The sequence below is a fragment of the Pelophylax lessonae genome (assembly GCF_965119305.1).
Source record: "Pelophylax lessonae genome assembly, chromosome: 1".
Taxonomy (NCBI): Eukaryota; Metazoa; Chordata; class Amphibia; order Anura; family Ranidae; genus Pelophylax; species Pelophylax lessonae.
Window position 1 is genome coordinate 373,560,868 of NC_138768.1, and position 20,255 is coordinate 373,581,122.

The 20,255-nt window shown below is 43.9% G+C and overlaps 1 protein-coding gene across 2 annotated transcripts in view; it reads right to left on the reverse strand.

Moving 5' to 3' along the window:
- The window catches only part of LOC309543812 (cytochrome P450 2J4-like), a 90,558-nt gene that overhangs the window by 25,906 nt on the left and 44,397 nt on the right, over nt 1–20,255 (reverse strand). The window lies entirely within an intron of this gene.

Below are 20,255 nucleotides of genomic sequence, written 5' to 3' on the forward strand. Positions count from 1 at the left end.
TGTGTCTGACCATTGCAGCAGAAAACACAGGTATATGATGAATCAGGTCTGTGGACCAATATGATGGCAATTCATTTTTTTGTAATGCCTATGTTAAGAGTTAGGCTCAAGAAAATTTTACATTTGGAAACCGTGGCAGGTTTGGTCTGGCAAGGTATAAATTTGGGTTGATGGGGATGTATTGTAGGGCATAAACATTAGTTTGGTTCACAATCAAATTTTTCGAGGTCTTCGGTGGACAACAGCTCAAAAAAATCAAGGGGTGTTGTTAAGTTCTCTGTTTCCAGATCACGCCTTATTATGCTAACACTGCAGTTTTGTGTATAATGCATCAGAGGTGGCAGTAATCAGAAAAATTATACTGACATTGCACTTGTTACTTGTTGGGGCGGGAGGGTGCAACACTGTATCTTGGCCTAGGCCAACAAGGTGTAATGGTGCTGGTGGCTGAGTCTGACGTGCAGAGGTAGCCTCGTGGGATCTGGTACAAAAGGAACACGGACGGGTCACACTGGTGGTAGACACGGGCTAGTCTGAGGTGCGGAGTCTAAGTGACAGCAGGTCTTTACCAGGGCCTCTGATGGTGAGGATGGATTTTGCTGCGTGCTGAACACCAGGTCGCGGTCCTCAGGGTTGCCCCACCAGGAGGTGAACAAGTCCAGAATCGGAAGCAGATAAGCCGACAAGGATAAGGCAGGAGAGTGGTCACAGGAACGAGCCAAGGTCAGACAAGCCGGGAGGTCGATCAGGAAGTCAACAGGAAACAGCAGGTTCAGGATCACGAAGTACAGGTAAAGCTGCAGACAAGACAGCAAAGGCTCAGTGCTGCTGAGGTTTTTAAATAGGCCAGCCTTTTGCCAATTAGTGCAATTAGTCTGCACTAAGTTAACTCTTTAGTGGCAGATTCAAGACAGCACTTCAGTGTGCACAGGGAGTGTTCCTAACACAAGGCCTGGGCCTAGGGCAGCCCTTTTCAGGGGGGCATCAAAAAAGCCGCCCCCGCATGAAAAAAACAACCTCCTCCCGCCTCCTGCACAAAGAGTCCCCACCACTTGCGCTACATTTTTAGTGTAGTGCCAGTCTTATGGGCCAGACTGGGCCGGATGACAGGGCCTGGGAGGCAAATCGATCTGGCGCCACCGTAAAGCGGCCGCACTGCTGCCAGTATGATATTATTGGCTCCCAGCTAATGAATGGTTGCCGCACTTAATAAAACTGGTGGCCGCTAATACTAGTAAGTGTGGCACTGGCAGCAAGTCTTAGCAGCCTCATGCTCTGCCTACCATCCTCGACGGCATACTGGGCTTTTGTAGTCTTCTGGATGAGAAGTAAAGCTGGAACATATACTTTTTTCCCATGTTTTTTGCAACTTGCTGATTTGTCTTAGGTTTTTCTCTATAGGGACATCTTAATGCCAGTTAATCCTGTTTTATTTAGCAAAATGTATTGTAATTAAACATGCACAGGTAAAAGATCTTTCAGTCATTAAGAAAAACGAGGGAGGAGTCTAAGATGGCGCCGGGAGCAGACGTGTGCTAACTGAGCTCCCGACTCCGGCGTGTATCCTCATAGCTCACCTAGGTTGACTCCCCTGGTGCTCGGCTGCATGCACCCTCTGATGTCGGTGTCCAGACTCAGGGGAAAGGTGGAAGGCGGGCTATCCAGCGGTGGATGTACCGGCTATTGCGGGCTGTGAGCTTGCTGTGAGCTGGCTGTTTCCTGGTGTCCTGGCGGTTCGTGCTGGGCGGCTTGTGTGTCCCTTCCGCCCTCATTCGTGCCTGCTCTGAGGTACTGGACGCCGGAAGACGCGGTTTTGGCGGTGACCGGGGCTGACGAGATCGACTGGAGCGGTGTGACCGGTGTGAGCTGCCGCGGTGTACGGGCTGCATGTCCGCTAGAAGGCTGGTGTGCTGGTGTGCTGGATGACATCCTGTGGATCCGCTGCTTGGTGCCGTACTGTGGAAGTATAGAGGAGCAGACCTGGCTAGTAGTAGTAGTAGTCATCGGACTGCTTACACTGGCCGGTTTTCCTATACCCCTGAGGACGTTAATAAAGCAGTGAGTAATGCTCAAGATGGATATAGTTCCCTCTTCACTTATTTAAACGGCTCCCTTTCTGCTTTTTTTTTACAACTTAAGTGCACTCCACATCATATTTCCAGCCTCCCACATCAAACATCTTCTATTTTTTTTTTTTTTTTTTGGCACAGTACAGGACTATATAGTAAACTACTGATTACATAAAGTTAAGCGAGAGATATAAATATCGTACGCAATAAAATTAATAAAGCAGATTGGATGGGCCTAAAACCTCCCGAACTTTCCAGCTATATTATACTAAGGAAGGGGAGAGGAGGGGGGAAAGAAAGGGACTGGGACGTTTGAGTACTTTTTTTCCCTTTTTCCCCCCTTTTACCCACCCCCTTTTTTTTTTTGGGGGGGGGGGGGAATGCCCAAAAATAAAGGGGGTGTACAGACACGCCGTGCAGTTGTGACATCACCGTCTAAGTCTACGGTAACTATGGCGTCTCAGACCGAACAAACAACAGTGATCAGGGAAGTAGAACCGCCTGCAAGTTTAGAGACACTCATGCATGCCATAGTAGACTGTAAGACGGCCCTGACTTCTAAAATTGATTGTGTACAATCAGATATTGGACTTATCCGTAAAGATATGGACAATTTCCGAGATAGAGTTACCGAGATGGAAATGCGGGTTTCAGAAGTAGAAGACACACAGAAAGGTTATAACTCGGATGTTCAGCTGCTCAAAGCCAGGGTTAAGCAGCTGGAAATACGAGCAGAAGATGCAGAAAACCGCAATCGTAGGAATAACTTACGGATTATAGGTCTTCCGGAGGGGTCCGAGGGTGTAAACCCGGTGACCTTTATTGAGCACTTACTTCCGTCCATCCTTCCAGAAGCTAAATTCTCTGCTTTTTTTTCAGTGGTACGTGCACATCGGATACCAGGGAAGCGAGGGCCTCCTGGCTCCCCTCCCCGCACCTTTATTCTGAGGTTCCTTCATTATGGTGACCGGGACACTGTTTTACGAGCAGCCCGCTCTCAGGGAGAAGTGAAATACGAGGGTGGTAAACTTTTTATTTTTCCAGATTATTCTGTTGAAACACAGCGTCAGAGGAAGTCATTTGATCAAGCCCGTTCTAAGTTAAGAGAAAGGGGGTTGAAATATAGTACTCTGTTCCCAGCTAAATTGCGGGTTCAAGATGGTGAACATGTGCGTCTCTTCCCCAAAAGAGGTGTTATCCTGGCTTGAGACATATAAGTAAGACTGAAACTGAATTTCCCCCCCCCCCCTTTTTTTTTTTTCTTCCTCTTGGTCTGTCACAGTTTGCTTTCCCAAATTTTACACGACAGTTGGGTGAATCAAGATATAAGTTTTTTTGTCCTTTTTGAACGCCGGAGTCTTCTCCCCTCCCCCCCTTTTTTTTTTTTTTTTATCTAAGGGGGGGGGGGTAATATAGCGCCTTTTTGACACCTACCCTCTAGGGTGGACTATGAGGTCCGCGGTGGGTGGGATACAAACCCTCTCCAATTTTGGGGAGACGGGTGGGGTGGGGGGGATGGGGATGTTTGAATCATTACTCTGTTATTGTATTTATTGTATTTTTCAGTTGTTTTTCCTCTTTTTTTTTTTTTTTTTTTTTTTTCTTTTTGAGCATTGGCACACAAATATATACAAAAAATGTTAGTCAGAATGCAGATGAATATTGAATGCACCAGCCTCCACCGGGGTCGTGGGGAATACTGTAATAATTATGGTTTATTATGTTTTATACACTGTTTTATGAGAGGATATGGAATCTTTAAGGGTGATTTCTTGGAACACTAGAGGTTTGAATTCCCCGCAGAAACGCTCCTTAGTGTTCCAATATTTAAAAGCGTTTAATCCCCACATATGTGTCCTGCAGGAGACCCACTTGTTGGGTACCCGAACGCTGGCTCTCAAGAAACCATGGGTTGGGCATCATTACCACTCTACGTTTTCTACGTATGCTCGTGGAGTCAGCGTTCTTATCCACAAGTCTCTCCCGTTCAGACTAATGGGTCTTTCCCTGGACCCGGATGGACGATTTGTTTTGCTCAATTTGCAGATATCATCTTTTACTTTATTGCTGGTAGGGTTATATATACCCCCGCCGGCTTCAGTCAGGCTGTTATATAAAATTTTTAAAGAAATTGCAAAATATGAGAATGATAACATACTTATTGTGGGTGATTTTAATATGGTTCCAGACCCGAACATGGACAGAATGACTGGAGATTCTTCCACCAGATCGGATCTTGCTGAATGGGCTGAGACCTATGGGTTGACGGACCTATGGCGTTGGCATCATCCCAATTCTAGGGAATATACCTGCCACTCCGCCACCTATAAATCCTTTTCTCGAATTGACTTAATGTTTGCAGGTGGGCCATTACTATCTCGGGTGCGGGAGATTTGGGTTCTTCCTCGTGGGATCTCCGACCATGCTCCACTTCTCTTAAATATGGAATTATCTGGTAACCCCTCTCATAGACTATGGCGATTATCCAGATATTGGATCTCTGATTCTGATATAAACCCTTTAGTCGCGCCCCAGATAGCGGCCTTTTGGGAGATAAATCCGGGCACGTCATCAGTGGCTATGGTCTGGGACGCCTTTAAGGTTTGCACCCGGGGGTATTATCAGACAGCTATTGGGAAGATCCAACGATATAGGCGAACAAATCTATTGCAAAAAGAAAAGGAAGCTAGAGATATGGAAAATTTGTATATTCAAACTAGAGACCCCACTCACTATACACGATTTCAATCCTTGACTAGGGAGGTAATGGGAATACGCACAGCTCTTACACAGAAAAAACTGCTTTCTCAATCTCAACGTATTTTCGTACAAGGAGAGTATAACGGTAAAATGCTGGCGCAAATTTCTAGGGAACAGACAAGTGGGTATAGTATAGCACATATTCAGGATCAATCAGGTACTCTTCATTCTAATCCAGAAACTATTAATTATAACTTCACTGATTACTATCGGGCCCTATATAATACTAGGGTTAATTATTCAGGAGATGAACTCGATTATTATTTGCAGGCAGTGGACTTTCCAGTCTTAACTGATAGAGATAGGGCCAAATTAGACGCCCCTATTACTCTTTTGGAGATCCAGGAAGTGGTGGCCTCCCTACAACCTGATAAAACACCAGGACCGGATGGAATTCCTGTTGAATTCTATAAGGCCCATATGGACCTTTTGGGCCCGCATTTATTAGCCACTCTTCTAGGATCTCTAAATGACGGGGAACTCCCTAAAACAATGAGCGAAGCGGTTATTGTTGTGATCCCTAAACCAGGGAAGGACCCATCATTATGTTCATCATATAGACCTATCTCTTTATTAAATGTTGATGGGAAGATCCTTTCAAAGGTCTTGGCCACTCGACTTAATAGTGTTATTATAGGTTTGATCCATCCGGACCAAACTGGATTTATACCTGAACGGGGCACTGATATCAATATCCGGAGATTGTTTACACATATGGCCTTGGCGTCGGGGGAGGGAGCAGGTGTGGTCGCCTCCCTCGACGCCGAGAAAGCATTCGATTCTGTTGAGTGGCCATTTCTTTGGAGGATCCTAGCTAGCTTCGGGTTTGGCCCTAATTTCGTCTCATGGATTAAGCTTCTCTATGGGAATCCTACGGCTAGAGTCCGTACTAATGCATCACTGTCGGATAAATTCCCTCTACTGAGGGGTACCCGACAGGGATGTCCGTTATCCCCAGCCTTGTTTGCCTTGGCTTTGGAGCCGCTCGCGATTATGTTGCGAGCGGACCCACAAGTCCGAGGCATTAAGGTGGGGGTCATTGAAGAGAAGTTGTCTTTATATGCAGACGACACCTTGATCTATTTGGCGGATGCTTCCACTTCATTACATAGGGCCCTACAATTATTCTACATCTTTGGTCGTTTTTCAGGTATAAGTATTAATTGGTCTAAGTCCGTCCTCTTTCCACTACACCCATCGATACCTTTAATTGATACTCAGACACCGTTGAAATGGGTACAGGATATGGTGTACTTAGGCATCAAAGTGGGTCTAACATTGGATGTGTACCAACAAAATAACATTGACCCTTTAGTCTCACAATTAAATAAAAAGTGTGTGTCTTGGCGCATGCTTCCCTTGTCCCCGGTTGGCAGAATTAACTTAATAAAATGAACTATCTTCCGAAATTTCTGTATCTTTTTCGTAACTCCCCCATTGATATGACTAGAACCTTTTTTTCGAGATTAGATAGTATCGTAACAGCTTTTGTATGGGCCGGGCGTACTCCACAAGTCGCAAGGCGCACGCTATATCTTCCTCTTGCAAGAGGAGGTTTAGCGCTTTCTAACTTTAAGTTGTATTTTTGGGCGGCTGTTTTGGTGACGGTCCGGTGGTGGTTCTCCCAGCCCAAAACTAACTCCGCAGTTACACTAGAAGCAGCACTACTGGGTTCATATGCGGCCCTTAGTAATCTTGTTTTCCGGGGTGAACAGGCACATCCCCAAATAACCAGTCTGATGAAGACTGTCCTGCGGATATGGACTTGGGCGCGGGTGATATATAACACACCTCTGCATATATCCCCCCACACTCCGTTGTGGGGTAATCCTAATCTAATACATCTGTATCATCTTCCTGATCCACAGGTATGGGCTGCTAGAGGGATTGTGACTATGAAACATGTTATTAAAGATGGAAGACTTCAAGGCTTTAATGTTCTTCAGTCTACCCACTCATTGCCTCCCACCATGGGGTTTCGTTATCGCCAGCTTAGTCATGCTATGCGGGCTCAGTTCCAAGGCCCTGTTGTCCTGGAATCAGACCCCTTGGAGAAAATGTTAACTTTTAAGGTAATAGGGAAAACTCTCTCTGCTATATATTCTATACTCTCAACAGATCATAGTCAGTCCCCTGAGAAAACCTATAATAAATGGAAGGAGGACATTCCAGATCTGACTATTGAAAAGTGGGAGGATTTGGTTAATAATTATATCCCCTCAATGATAGCGGCTAGGGACAGATTCATACAACTCAAATTCTTACATAGAGCATATTATACGCCGCAACGTCTTGCTAGGATATATCCCATGAAGGATCCCTCGTGCACCAGATGTGGGCATGAAATTGGTACATTCTTACACGTTGTTTGGTCGTGCCCTGAGCTGGCAACCTTTTGGAAAGAAGTGACGGAGACTATTGGTGAAATTTTTGACATTATGATTCCTTTGGACCCAAAGGTAACTTTATTGAGTAACCTTACAGAACTGGCTGGGGACAAATATGCTAAAATGTGCATTATATATACCCTGTTTTATGCCAGGAGAGAAATCCTTTTGCGATGGAAGTTACCCGAACCTCCCACCCGATCATCCTGGATAGCTGCCGTTACTAAGACACTTCCATTCTACCGTTTCACATACGGTAGTAGGAATTGCCCAAAAAAATTTGATAAAGTGTGGTCAGCCTGGATTGATGCTGTAGGTGTGCCAATGTCACCTGTTCCATAATGACATAAGTAGGTACTTATTAATTTAATTTGATGATAATTAATTTTTTTTTTTCTTCCTGCTCCTAAACTGGTTTATTGATATTCCCCTTCCCTTCCTCTCCCTAAGATTTTTTTTTTTTTGTGTTTGTATGTATGGATAATATTATTTCTTGTGCAGAGTAATGTATTGTATTGGAATATCTGTGTTGTTTATATGTTTAACAATAAAATAAAATTTAACTGTAAAAAAAAAAAAAAAGATCTTTCAGTCTGTGTGTTGACATATTTTGGGGTCATTTTTGGCCTGATTGAGTCCTAATGCTTTGACTATTAAACTGGTTTGTGAATGTCCTTAAAATGGAACTGTAATTGGGCAGGTCCCCATCCCCAGTGTTCCTCCTGGGCAGGGATGGGATTGGGCATGTTCGAGTTCCCACGTGTCCTATCCTGCCAGTAAGCCAACACTACACTCCACTAATCACAGGCACTGAGATATTTCCCAATCTGTGCAGCTGCAGATCAGGAAATGTCTCACTGCCTGTGATTAGTTGAGTGCAGTGTGGGCTTCCTGGCGGGATAGGGCACGTGGGAACTCGAACATGCCCGAGCCCATTCCTACTCCTGGGATTTGTGGCACTGACAGCCAAGAGCGGTACCTGTGTTGTCAGATCAGCATTGTATGTCCAATAATCCACAAATATGGATTTAGCCCAACCCTATCTGCTGGCACAATGTGATATAATTTAGAAGTATTTTAGCAGGTGAATATGAGCACTTCCACCACTGGAAGTACTTTTGTTATCACTTAGCACTGGCATTTGTTCTGACATCAGTTTGAGAGGTTTCAGTGATCATTCAGAATTCATTGACAGGTGCACTTGACCTCCTTCTGACCTGCATTTACCTGTGCTTATTTCAGAATTTGCATTCCAATAGACTTGCATAAGTATGGAAAACCTACTTGAAGCAAGCAAAAGCCTCGCAACACAGCTTAGGGTCCATTCACTCCAGCCGCTATGTTGGTGAAGCCTAAAGAGGAAGGGGTGTGGTTTATATATGACAGGGGGGAGTCATAAACAGGAAAGGGTGTGGACTTTACAGGAAGCTGTGGGTCATATTTAAATTTGGGGGTGCACGAGTTTAGTCAGGCCTAGGGCAGCACAAAACCTAAATACACCACTGGGGGTGTGTGTGTGTGGAGGGGGGGGGGGCTAAACACAAGTGCTGGCAGTGATAGGAGCTGATCCTGCTAACCCTGTGTTTTTGGGGACACTATACTAGTAGGGACACTGAAATAGTTTTGATCGTGATCAAAATACTGATCCATTCAGACACTTTATTAGTAATGGTGGTGATCAGCATTCTGTGAGGAGTGTGTTAGAGAACTGGACTGCTACTTGTGTGCGATAACAGTGTGTAGCATGTACCCCTGGAAGGGCCACACAGTTCCAAGCACAATTACACGCAGGCTCACTCTAAAGGGTGTCTTTTTGTGGACTTTATTTGCAGAAAACTTGATGCGTTTCAGCAATGAGCCTTGGTCACAGCACACATAGAATACAAAAGAACATTTATATATGTGCACAAATGAAAGGAAACTCCACCCCTCCATCAATAAATTGATTATTCAGTCAGGTGTTGTACTGAATAACAGCAGTTGTATCATTGGGAAGAGGAGGAGGCCTCTCGTTAGTGCTAGCATAAAAATGACTAACAACATAGAAAACCATAGAAAAACAAGAAATATTATGTATTGCATTAAAAATACATACAATAGGTCTATACTAAACTATTTAGGAAAAAGATCCATGTCGTACCTATGATTTATTCCCAAAGGCATTCTCGTTTGGATGTTAAATATCCACCAGACCTCCCATGATAGGAGTCTGCAGTGGATATCACCCCTATGAGAAGCCTAAATCTCTCCAGTCCTAGGAAAGTAAAGGATGTCATATTACCATGGTGCACATACTTGAAATGTTTGGATACATTAGATATATTCTTATCACTACTGTATGAAGCTTCATGGAAATGCTCATTTATTCTAGTTCTTGAAAGTCTCGATGTGCATCCCACATACTGTTTGTTACACAGTTTGCATTCCACAGCATATACGACATTGCTTGTGCCACAATTAATGTATTCTCTAATTAAAAAACTCTTTCCCAGTTGCACATGAAACAATGCTCCTGTGCTGTTTAGAATGCCTATCGCAAAAGGGATATGTGTTGTTACGACAAATGTATGAACCAGTGGTTTGTAACCAAGTTTTACAGTGACATTTGGATTCATGTAAACTAGGGGACAATATGCTACCCAGTGTTTTAGCACGCTGACTGGAAAACTTGCAACTTGCTGATATTATAGGAGCCAACTCACTATCCGTTGAGAGAATAGGTAAATCTTTAAGTATGGTTATCAAAAAACAGCACTCGCAAAAAATATCAAATGGTAAAACTCTCAAAAAATATATATGTGTATACCAGTATTATAATAATAAACATATATAAACATATGAAAACAAAGTGCAATCGTGCTAAAGTGCAATGATAATTTGTGCACCTGTACACAAAAACAATGGTATTAAGAAATGTCCCATATATTATGCAAATAAAAAAAGTAAGCTAAGCTGTTCAAAAATTATTATAAGGTGCTGGAAGTGGTCCAATAAGATGTGCAGAAAAAGTGCTAAGGTGCTGATATACAGTGCATTGCAATAGTATTCGGCCCCCTTGACCTTTTCGACCTTTTGCCACATTTCAGGCTTCAAACATAAAGATATAAAACTGTAATTTTTTGTGAAGAATCAACAACAAGTGGGAGACAATCATGAAATGGAACGAAATTTATTGGATAAGTTAATACTTTGTAGCGCCACCTTTTGCTGCGATTACAGCTGTAAGTCGCTTGGGGTATGTCTCTCTCAGTTTTGCACATCGAGAGACTGAAATTCCTCCTTCCAAAACAACTCGAGCTCAGTGAGGTTGGATGGAGAGAGTTTGTGAACAGCAGTTTTCAGTTCTTTCCACAAATTCTCGATTGGATTCAGGTCTGGACTTTGACTTGGCCATTCTAACACCTGGATATGTTTATTTGTGAACCATTCCATTGCAGATTTTGCTTTATGTTTTGGATCATTGTCTTGTTGGAAGACAAATCTCCATCCCAGTCTCAGGTCTTTTGCAGACTCCATCAGGTTTTCTTCCAGAATGGTCCTGTATTTGGCTCCATCCATCTTCCCATCAATTTTAACCATCTTCCCTGTCCCTGCTGAAGAAAAGCAGGCCCAAACCATGATGCTGCCACCACCATGTTTGACAGTGGGGATGGTGTGTTCAGGGTGATGAGCTGTGTTGCTTTTACGCCAAACATAACGTTTTGCATTGTTGCCAAAAAGTTTGATTTTGGTTTCATCTGACCAGAGCACCTTCTTCCACATGTTTGGTGTGTCTCCCAGGTGGCTTGTGGCAAACTTTAAACAACACTTTTTATGGATAAGAAATGGCTTTCTTCTTGCCACTCTTCCATAAAGGCCAGATTTGTGCAGTATACGACTGATTGTTGTCCTATGGACAGAGTCTCCCACCTCAGCTGTAGATCTCTGCAGTTCATCCAGTGTGATCATGGGCCTCTTGGCTGCATCTCTGATCAGTTTTCTCCTTGTATGAGCTGAAAGTTTAGACAGGGACAGCCAGGTCTTTGTAGATTTGCAGTGGTCTGATACTCCTTCCATTTCAATATTATCGCTTGCACAGTGCTCCTTGGGATGTTTAAAGCTTGGGAAATCTTTTTTGTATCCAAATCCGGCTTTAAACTTCTCCACAACAATATCTCGGACCTGTCTGGTGTGGTCCTTGTTCTTCATGATGCTCTCTTCGCTTTAAACGGACCTCTGAGACTATCACAGTGCAGGTGCATTTATACGGAGACTTGATTACACACAGGTGGATTCTATTTATCATTAGTCATTTAGGTCAACATTGGATCATTCAGAGATCCTCACTGAACTTCTGGAGAGAGTTTGCTGCACTGAAAGTAAAGGGGCTGAATAATTTTGCACGCCCAATTTTTCAGTTTTTTATTTGTTAAAAAAGTTTGGAATATCCAATAAATTTTGTTCCACTTCATGATTCTGTCCCACTTGTTTTTTATTCTTCACAAAAAATTACAGTTTTATATTTTTATGTTTGAAGCCTGAAATGTGGCAAAAGGTCAAAAAGTTCAAGGGGGCCGAAAACTTTTGCAATGCACTGTAACAAAGTGCTGTAGTGCTCCAAAAACGCAATCAGGTGCAAAGGTGTCCAGATCCCCTCTGGGACCCCACTTACCAGAAGCGATGGACCTTAAACAGGTCAGATGAGCTTTAATAAAAAAATCCTTGGAAAAGGACTCCTTCCCCATGAGATCCTTATATATGGCTTCCTCTAGGCAGCTCAAAGGAACAGAATGGCTAACATAGTGAGGTCTGTTTATAAATGTATTAATTATTTGGTAATGTACATACACATAAAAACATAAGCACGCATGGAAGAGAAAAAACAGTTCCGCAGATCGGTGTTACAATACTTCCTGTAACGCCGTCAGCGTGCATTCCACGGACTACAGAAAGTGACATAGTTGGTTCAGTCGTGACCGGAAGTGCGTCAGCTTACTTTTTTATTTGCATAATATATGGGACATTTCTTAAAACCATTGTTTTTGTGTACATGTGCACAAATTATCATTGCCCTTTAGCACGATTGCACTTTGTTTTCATATGTTTATATATGTTTATTATTATAACACTGGTATACACATATATATGTTTGGAGAGTTTTACCATTTGATATTTTTTGCGAGCGCTGTTTTTTGATAACCATCCTTTCTGAGTTTTTACTTAGTGAACAGCAGCTGTAAAAATCTTATCTTTTTTATATCACTTTATAACCATCCTCATTTTAGCGTGGGTTTAATTATTTAGCAAATTTTTAAGTATAATGTTTCTAATTGAACCAAATTCTAACAAATAGGCAGTTACAAAAGTAATAGGCCTTTTGTTATCGGATATTGACAATTACTTTATGCTGCTCTTTTTTCTTTTGTGTTGGCCCTGACCAGAACCCTCCAAAAGGGATATTCTATCCCTCTCAGAAGCCAGATGAACTGCTCCATCGATTTGTGTTGTTCATTGTACTGTCTCTCCTTGAGTCTTGAAGAATTTGTTTTAAACTCCTTCACAAATGCATCCTCAGTGGAGCAGTTATGTCTGGCCCTGATGAATTGCCCCACTGGTATAAAATGCATGGTATACGCTGGATGACAACTGGAAGCCAGAAAGAGTTCCCTGCCCATTCTTTATGATAGGTGTAAGTGTGAACAGTGCCATGGACACTATCTCCACCAGGGTCAAGTCTAAAAGGTTTATAGTGTCCACTTCACACTCATAATCGAGTTCAAGATTCAAAGAATTATCATTGACAAAAGAAACAGAAAGATGGCACATCTATGGTAGAGCTGTGCCAGACTAAGAGCTGATCATCTATGTACTGTAGCGACCATACCACTGTATGAAACCTTCACATGGGTTGTCACGGGAGAAGAGAAAATTCTCCTCCCACCAACCCATGTACAGGTTCGCCAGGGACAGTGAGAATTTTGCACTTAGAAATACACCCCTACATTGTAAATAATATGCCTGGTCAAAGATAAAATAATTAAGTGTAAGAAGAAAATCCAGTGTCAAAATCGAAAATTCCCTTAAACTCTCACTGTAAAGTATGTGAGATAAAATCTAAGGGCCTCAAGTGCAAGATTGTGAGGAATGCACAAGTACAGGGATTTAACATCTAGGGTTATCCATCTATAGTGCCTCTTCCATTTGACATCCTGTATATGTGTTAGTACTGTAGAGGTGTCTTTTATGTAGCCTAGTAGTCTCAAGACCAAAAGTTTAAGGTACTGGTCATTCCATTGACCTAATTTCTCAAATAAGAACCCAATGCCAGCACTATTGGTCTTCCCTCTACGGGAAAGACATTTTTATGGAGTTTTGGCCAATTGCGAAAAACAGGGGTCCCCGGAAAATCTACCATAAGATATTCTGCTACTTTGATACTCAAAACACCCATTGCATTGCCTGTGTCTAATAAGCATTAATAGCAATAATAATTGTTGTTTAAAAGCAACAGTGGGGTTCTCCCTTAAAACTCGATAAGTGGAAGTATCCTCTAGCAGGGGGAGTGCTTCATCTCTATAATCACTAGCTTTGAGGAACAACTATTGAACCACCCTTGTCAGCCCCCCAAATGACTAAGTCTTGTCGGTATTTGAGACTGACAATGGCGGCTCTCTCTGCTTTAGTTGAATTGTCCCTAGCTGAGACTAAATAATTGGCTGTCTTGTCCCCGAGTGCTATGAGTTCCTGCTCTACAAGGGCCTGGAAAGTTTAATGGCTGCATTTCTGGTATTAATTTGGATAGTAATATTTATCCCCCTTGCACAAACTATCGCTGTTGATGCAGTAGATCCCACCTGTGGCCTCCGAATGAAGCCTCTCAAGGGTGGATCTGACCATGTGGTCTTGAAAGTTAAATGTAGCTTCACAGTACATACTTCTTCTGATTCACCCATATGTGAGGCTCCAGGAGAGTCATCTGAAGAGGCAAAGTGTTTTCTCAAAACCATGTTGCGTACAAATCTATTCACATCTAGCAAGGTATTAAAGATGTCCAAATGAGTGTTGGGGGGACGTGGCTTGGACATGGAAGAGTGAAGAAGCTTTCAGCTGAAGCTCCTGACTCCCGACCACCCTAACTCCTCTTTTATGCCAGCATATCGCCTGCCATGAGCTACTCTAAACGTCGGAAGACCAGAGGTTCCTCCAAGGCTTCATCTTCGGCCACAATCAGCAGATTTTTCCCAGATAACTTTCCCGAAGCCCAAGCCACCAGGTTCACTGTGGCCTACACATCAGCCATCCTCTCCAACCATGGCCGCTTCACAGCCTAGTGTGTGATTCGCTTGTGGGTCTGCAACCCATCCTGGACCCCTCGTGTCAATCATCTTTCAGCCCAAGGCCCTCCTTACAACCCCTATATGAGGATTTGGACATCAGAGCCCTGCTCTGAGCACTCCCCACGAAAATGGATCTTGAAGCAATGGTGCTTGAGGAGCAGCATCGCTGAGACTACAAGCAGATCAGCTCGGACGTTCGCCTCATAGCTAATCGTTTGTCCAAGGGGGAGTCTGAGGTGAGCGCCCTGGAGCTTAGGGTTGTCCAGCTGGAACAGGGGCACTCAGCTCACCAGAAACAGATAGCGGAGACACACCTCCTCATGGAGGACCTAGAGAATCGGAGCCGCCATAACAACTTGCGGCTCCGGGAACTCCCAGAGGCAAGAGAAACAGAGAATCTGGCTGACACAGTATTAGTGATCCTCCATAAAGTGCTAGACTTCAGCCCCAAGTGAATCTGGAATTCGATAGGGTGCACAGGGCACTGGGTCCCAAGTCATCGGACCCAGATCGCCCTCGGGATGTGATCTGTCGATTGCACTGATACATGCAGAAGGAGATGGTTCTCCGCAGCGTGTGGTCCAGAGGACCAATTGACTTTGATGACGCACGCATATTCATCTTCCCTGATGTCTCCAGAGCTACTTTACAAAGAAGAGCGATGCTGAAACCCCTGTTCGAAAAATTTCGCCAAATGGAACTCCCGTATCGAAGGGGATTTCTGTTACAGCTGACCATATGCAAAGGGGGCTGTCATACTGACCTGCCTGACCAATTTAAGTTCCTGGAGTCTGGAGATAGAGCCAATTCTGTTGCAGGACTGGCTGTGTCTGCTTCCTGGCCGTGATCCTCGCTCTACTACCCCGGGGTTTCCCGAGCTGGTTTGCCACACCAAGGGGGAAAAGAAATGCCCAGATCTCTGCCCCAGAGAATACTCCGTAATCATACATCAGCTTGCCGTGAGTACTCCATTTCTTGTGCTGGGTGTGAGTCACCCTGTTATTGCAGCCTGCTGATTGACTTCAACATGATATATACCTTGCCTCTGTGACCATCTACACGGATGCCTGCTGGATATGCCCCTATAGAGTACTTTGACCCTTTATGTTCCCCTTGCCCATTCGGACAGCTACTGTTGAAGGTCACATTCAACAATCAACATAAGGGTCACACAATGGAAGTTGGACCTTGTAAACACTATGTGGAACTATACGGTACCTTCCTGTTGGAGCAGGGACCCTACCGAGCCACAGCCAGATTTTTTTTTGTTTTGTTTGCCTCTCTCCTCTGAGAAGGCAAGACTTTGGATGTTTATATACCTATAGGTGCCTCATTACAGTGGGTGGGCGAGGGCTTGGGAGGTATAAACAGCAAGGCTGTCAGAGTGCCAGGAAACCAGACCACATGCATGAAGATGCAAGTAAAATAAAGCCGTTTATTAGGGCAACAACAATAAATGCACAGCAAGAGTGAGGAGTGAAATCAGGAACAACCGGGGTCAAGTCCAGAAGTGGGTTGTCATCAAAGCAGGGATCGAGTCTCGAAGCGGGTAGTCATCCAAGCCGGGATCGAGTCCAGTAGCGGGTAGTCTGCTGATGCCAGATCGCCTGCCGATGCAGGGGTCGAGAGCCAGGAAAGTCATCAGCCAAGCCAGGTAATGCACAGAGGAACACGGAGAACAGAAGACTGCTAGCAGTGATGCCCCTTGGAGCACAAACACAAGGGCAAGAACTGCAAGCTATCAGGTGATATATATATATAGTCAGGTGTGCAACATCATCACTGAGCGACGCCCAGGCAGCAGGCAAGTGATGATGCAAACAGATTTTATAAGAGACAGCAGTCTGCACATTTCCAAGATTGCTGCCAACAGGAAGGCAAGGTAAGACCTTGACAAAGGCTTTGTTGCTATACTGCTTCATGTTGGTCAATGGAGACAGGGTTTGACCCCATAACCTGCATTTTAGTCATGCGTTCTGCACCTGTTACCTAAAATGTATTGCCTATCACTGTTTGTGGGACAGGTGTGATTATAGAGGCGGTTCTACTACCTGGAGTGGCCTCCCGACACCTGCTCCCCCTTCCCATTCAGGTTTGTTTTTAAGAGTAGGTAGCTATTTTGCTGCCTGCTCTCCAACTCTTTTTCCAATTCTCCTTCTTCGTGTCCCTCTCCCCCCCCCCCCCCCCCCACATATCCGCCACACTCAGATATGACCTCTGGCCAAACAGAGCCTGTTCGTCTAGCTTCTATCAATGGGAAAGGAATGAACACCCCATAAAAATGATCCATGGTGCTTTCCAATCTAAAAAGAATAAAAGCTCATATTTGTTTCCTTCAGGGGATACATTTTCATGCTGACAAATTACCTAAACTACATGGCCACTTCTTCCCGATGGGTTACCACGGTTGCTCTTCTGATTCCAAGTCTAAGGGGGTAGCAATCTGATCCATAATTCAATTCCCTGGACGTATCAGGACTGGTGGTGTGATGCGGAATTTCTCTCTTTGTTAAGGGGACATTGGGGAGAAATGTGGTTACCTTGGTGAACCTCTATATTCCAAACTCAAATCAGATTGCCTTTCTAGAACTGGTCCTTGCCAAATTGGGGAATTTTGCGGAAGACACGGTGATTATGGGGGGAGATATGAACTTCACCATGGATCCAGCTCTGGATGCCTCGAGAAATGCCTCCCACGCCTCCTATGCAGCATTGAAACGCTTAATGAAGAACTTCCATGCTTTTCACTTAGTAGACGTGTGGCGTGTACTCTGTCCAACTCAGCGCGATTACACATTTTATTCTCACCCCCATGACTATTACACTAAAATTAAACTTTTCCTGCTTCCTCAATCTCTGTTGAATAAAGTCAAGTCCGCCATACCTTTTGCGTCTCTCAGACCTACTGTTTGCTGATATCTCCGCCATCTGACTACAGACCTCCTTATATCTCCAGGTGGGAATGAGACCTGGGACTGAACTTTACTGACAAACCATTGGAGAGGATCCTTCTGTTTTGCTACAAAACTTCTATTTGTTCCAAACACCAGAAATCCGGGTTCAAAGTACTGACCCGATAGTACCATACTTCGGTTAAGGTTTATAGGATGTTCCTCCAGTGCTTGGATCTTTGTTGGAGATGTGGAGAAGACTCCAGTTCTCTTCTTCACATTTTCTGGTCTTGCAGTCTTCTTCAATCATATTAGACTGAGGTTCAACATATCACCCAAAAGTTCACTGATCGTGAACTTCCGAAGGACCCAGCATTCTTCCTTCTGCGCCACCACCACTTCTCGAGCTTGTCCTATAGGCGATCCATTTTACCTCTGCTGCTTACAGCAGCAAAGAGCTGTATCCCACTTTTTTGGAAGCAGACACAAACCCTTTCTGTGGCGGTCAGGTTGCCAAAATCAATGTGATGAAAGACCTGGTGGCAACAGAGAGAGGCCTTCGGGAGAAATTCATAAAAAAAATTTTCTACTTGCACAAATTTGTCTACTCTGAGGAAAACAAAGAGCTACTGGCTTAAAGCCTCCTTTTACCGGAGATTTTGAGGATGAGTCCCCAGGCCCTGAGGGGCTGGCGGTATGTCCCCCCCCCATCCCCCCCTTTTTCTTTACCCCCCCTCTTCCCCTGCTATGCTACTCTTTCACTGTGCGTGACCTTCAGGTCATTCCTTTCCTTCTCCTTCTTCTTGAAATAACGGTATCTACCGTGCAAACTGTCACACGGGGTACAGAGACCTTCTAATATTGGGTTCTCCAAGTTATATGCTTATACAATTTCCTGCCTCTTTGTATGCAATGGTTTTTGCTATGTTAAATTCTCAATGTCAATGTTTCACTTCAGAATTTCTGCAGCTGTGGTTTCTGTACTCACTGTGTGCTGTCTTAAAATAAAATAATGAAAAAAAAAATGAGTGTTAGGGGCAAAGGACAAGCCTTAAGACACTTACCAACATTCGTAGTGATGTCTGTTGCATCAGTCATCTGTGTCAATCTTTCTTGCTCCTTGTTTGCCAGGAATGAGTTGATCTTTTTGGAGCCATGTCTGTCTCTCCCTGTCTTCCTTTCCCTTTTGCCTTCATTCTGTTGGATATATCCTCCAATGTGTCCAACCGTTTTTTTGAAGACTCTTTGTGAAGACTGAGGACGCTGAGCCTCTAGAGGTAATTGATGATTTGTCACCAACAGTGTTTGAAAATCCAGATTGAGAATCTGATGCCTCTGGTGAACTAAAACTGACATGGCTTTAAGTATTGAATGAGGTCTGTTAGACTTGTTCCGAATGAAACATTGCCTGATTGTTAGTCTTGTACATTCCTTAGGTATTTCTGTCTTTTAATATTCATATTATCCTGCTCCAAATTTTTAAGGGATTTAGCAAGTTCATAGTTATATGAATCCATATATCACTGGCAACCAATCAGAATTTATGCCCCCATATAACCCCTTCCACGCAGGAAGTACCTCAGTTTTTTCGCCAGTGTCTAAAGGTGATGGTCACTTTGGAGAGTCTCTCCACATTTTTCTTTTTTTTCTCTTCAAAAGAAGACAGAAGATTATGTATTTACCCCGATCAAAGATCATTGAATCTAAGAGGTTAAGCTATCAGATCCATCCTAAACAGTCAACGGACTAAAAAGATGGCCTCGGGAAGCAGATACAAGGTTTTGCCTTTAATGTTGTCCTTTTTAGGCACTGGACCCTGGGATCTGGACCCTTAGAATACCAAACCCAAAAGGCGCTCCATGCAGGGTGCTCTACAGGGCCAAGGCCATGGCCCCTCTTATTTAGGGGACCCAGTCCTTGAAGGTAGTCAAGACAAAGCTCGCCGTGATGGGTGAAGATTGGATTCCTGTTTCAAAACAGAATCCTGTGGCAGGACTGGCGAGTCCATTTTAAAATATTTACTTATTCAGCAAACCTTAAAGGTAAAAATTGCTGGCATAATTGCAAATTGTAAATATTTTATGCACTGTTCATTTTAAAAGATAACAGAGACCATGTGACAAATGTATCCATCCATGAGGAGAATGTTATGCTTACAAGTTACATCTTGTTGAGGCTTTTATGGGATTGTTGCAAAGCTTGATTTAAATCATTATTTCTTTCCTTATTGTTTCTCATTGTGTTTTACCCTGAGCTGATCACCTCGATAGTATCAGATGTGACAAACAAGATTCAGCCTGAGCTGCTCTCACCCCATATGTTTGTTATGTTCGCCCCGGTGCATAAGCATCCGCATGTTCGTCTCTGCCTTGACTGCGTGTCTATGGCGTAGGCCTATTCGCGCGCGGAAATATTCGCCCTTAAGTACAGGCGTACGCTGCGTGGAGGGCGGGTTCTAATGCAATTGGCATGCACGTGGATGCCACGTAGCATGCTGCACATGCATAGATGGAAGCGTTCTGTAAGGCACTGTCTCCAACACACTAGCCTCTGTCAAAGGGACACAGAGCAGCAGCAGCTGGGTTGCGTGAGTCACTGTGGGTGTATGTTACTGGCACAAACAGGTCCTGTGTTTGGGGATAATCAGTCCTGTGTGCATTAGGTTGTATAAGCTTGGCACTAGCCTTGAGTACACTTCAAGATAGTACCTCAAGTTTGTCTTGCTTTAAAGCAATGTCTGCCCGAAAAAGGGCCGAGGAGGGCACAGTTGGAAAATGCACTGTGATGCCACCGTCAGGCCCTGAAGGTCCTAGCCATGATTCCACTGTGTCT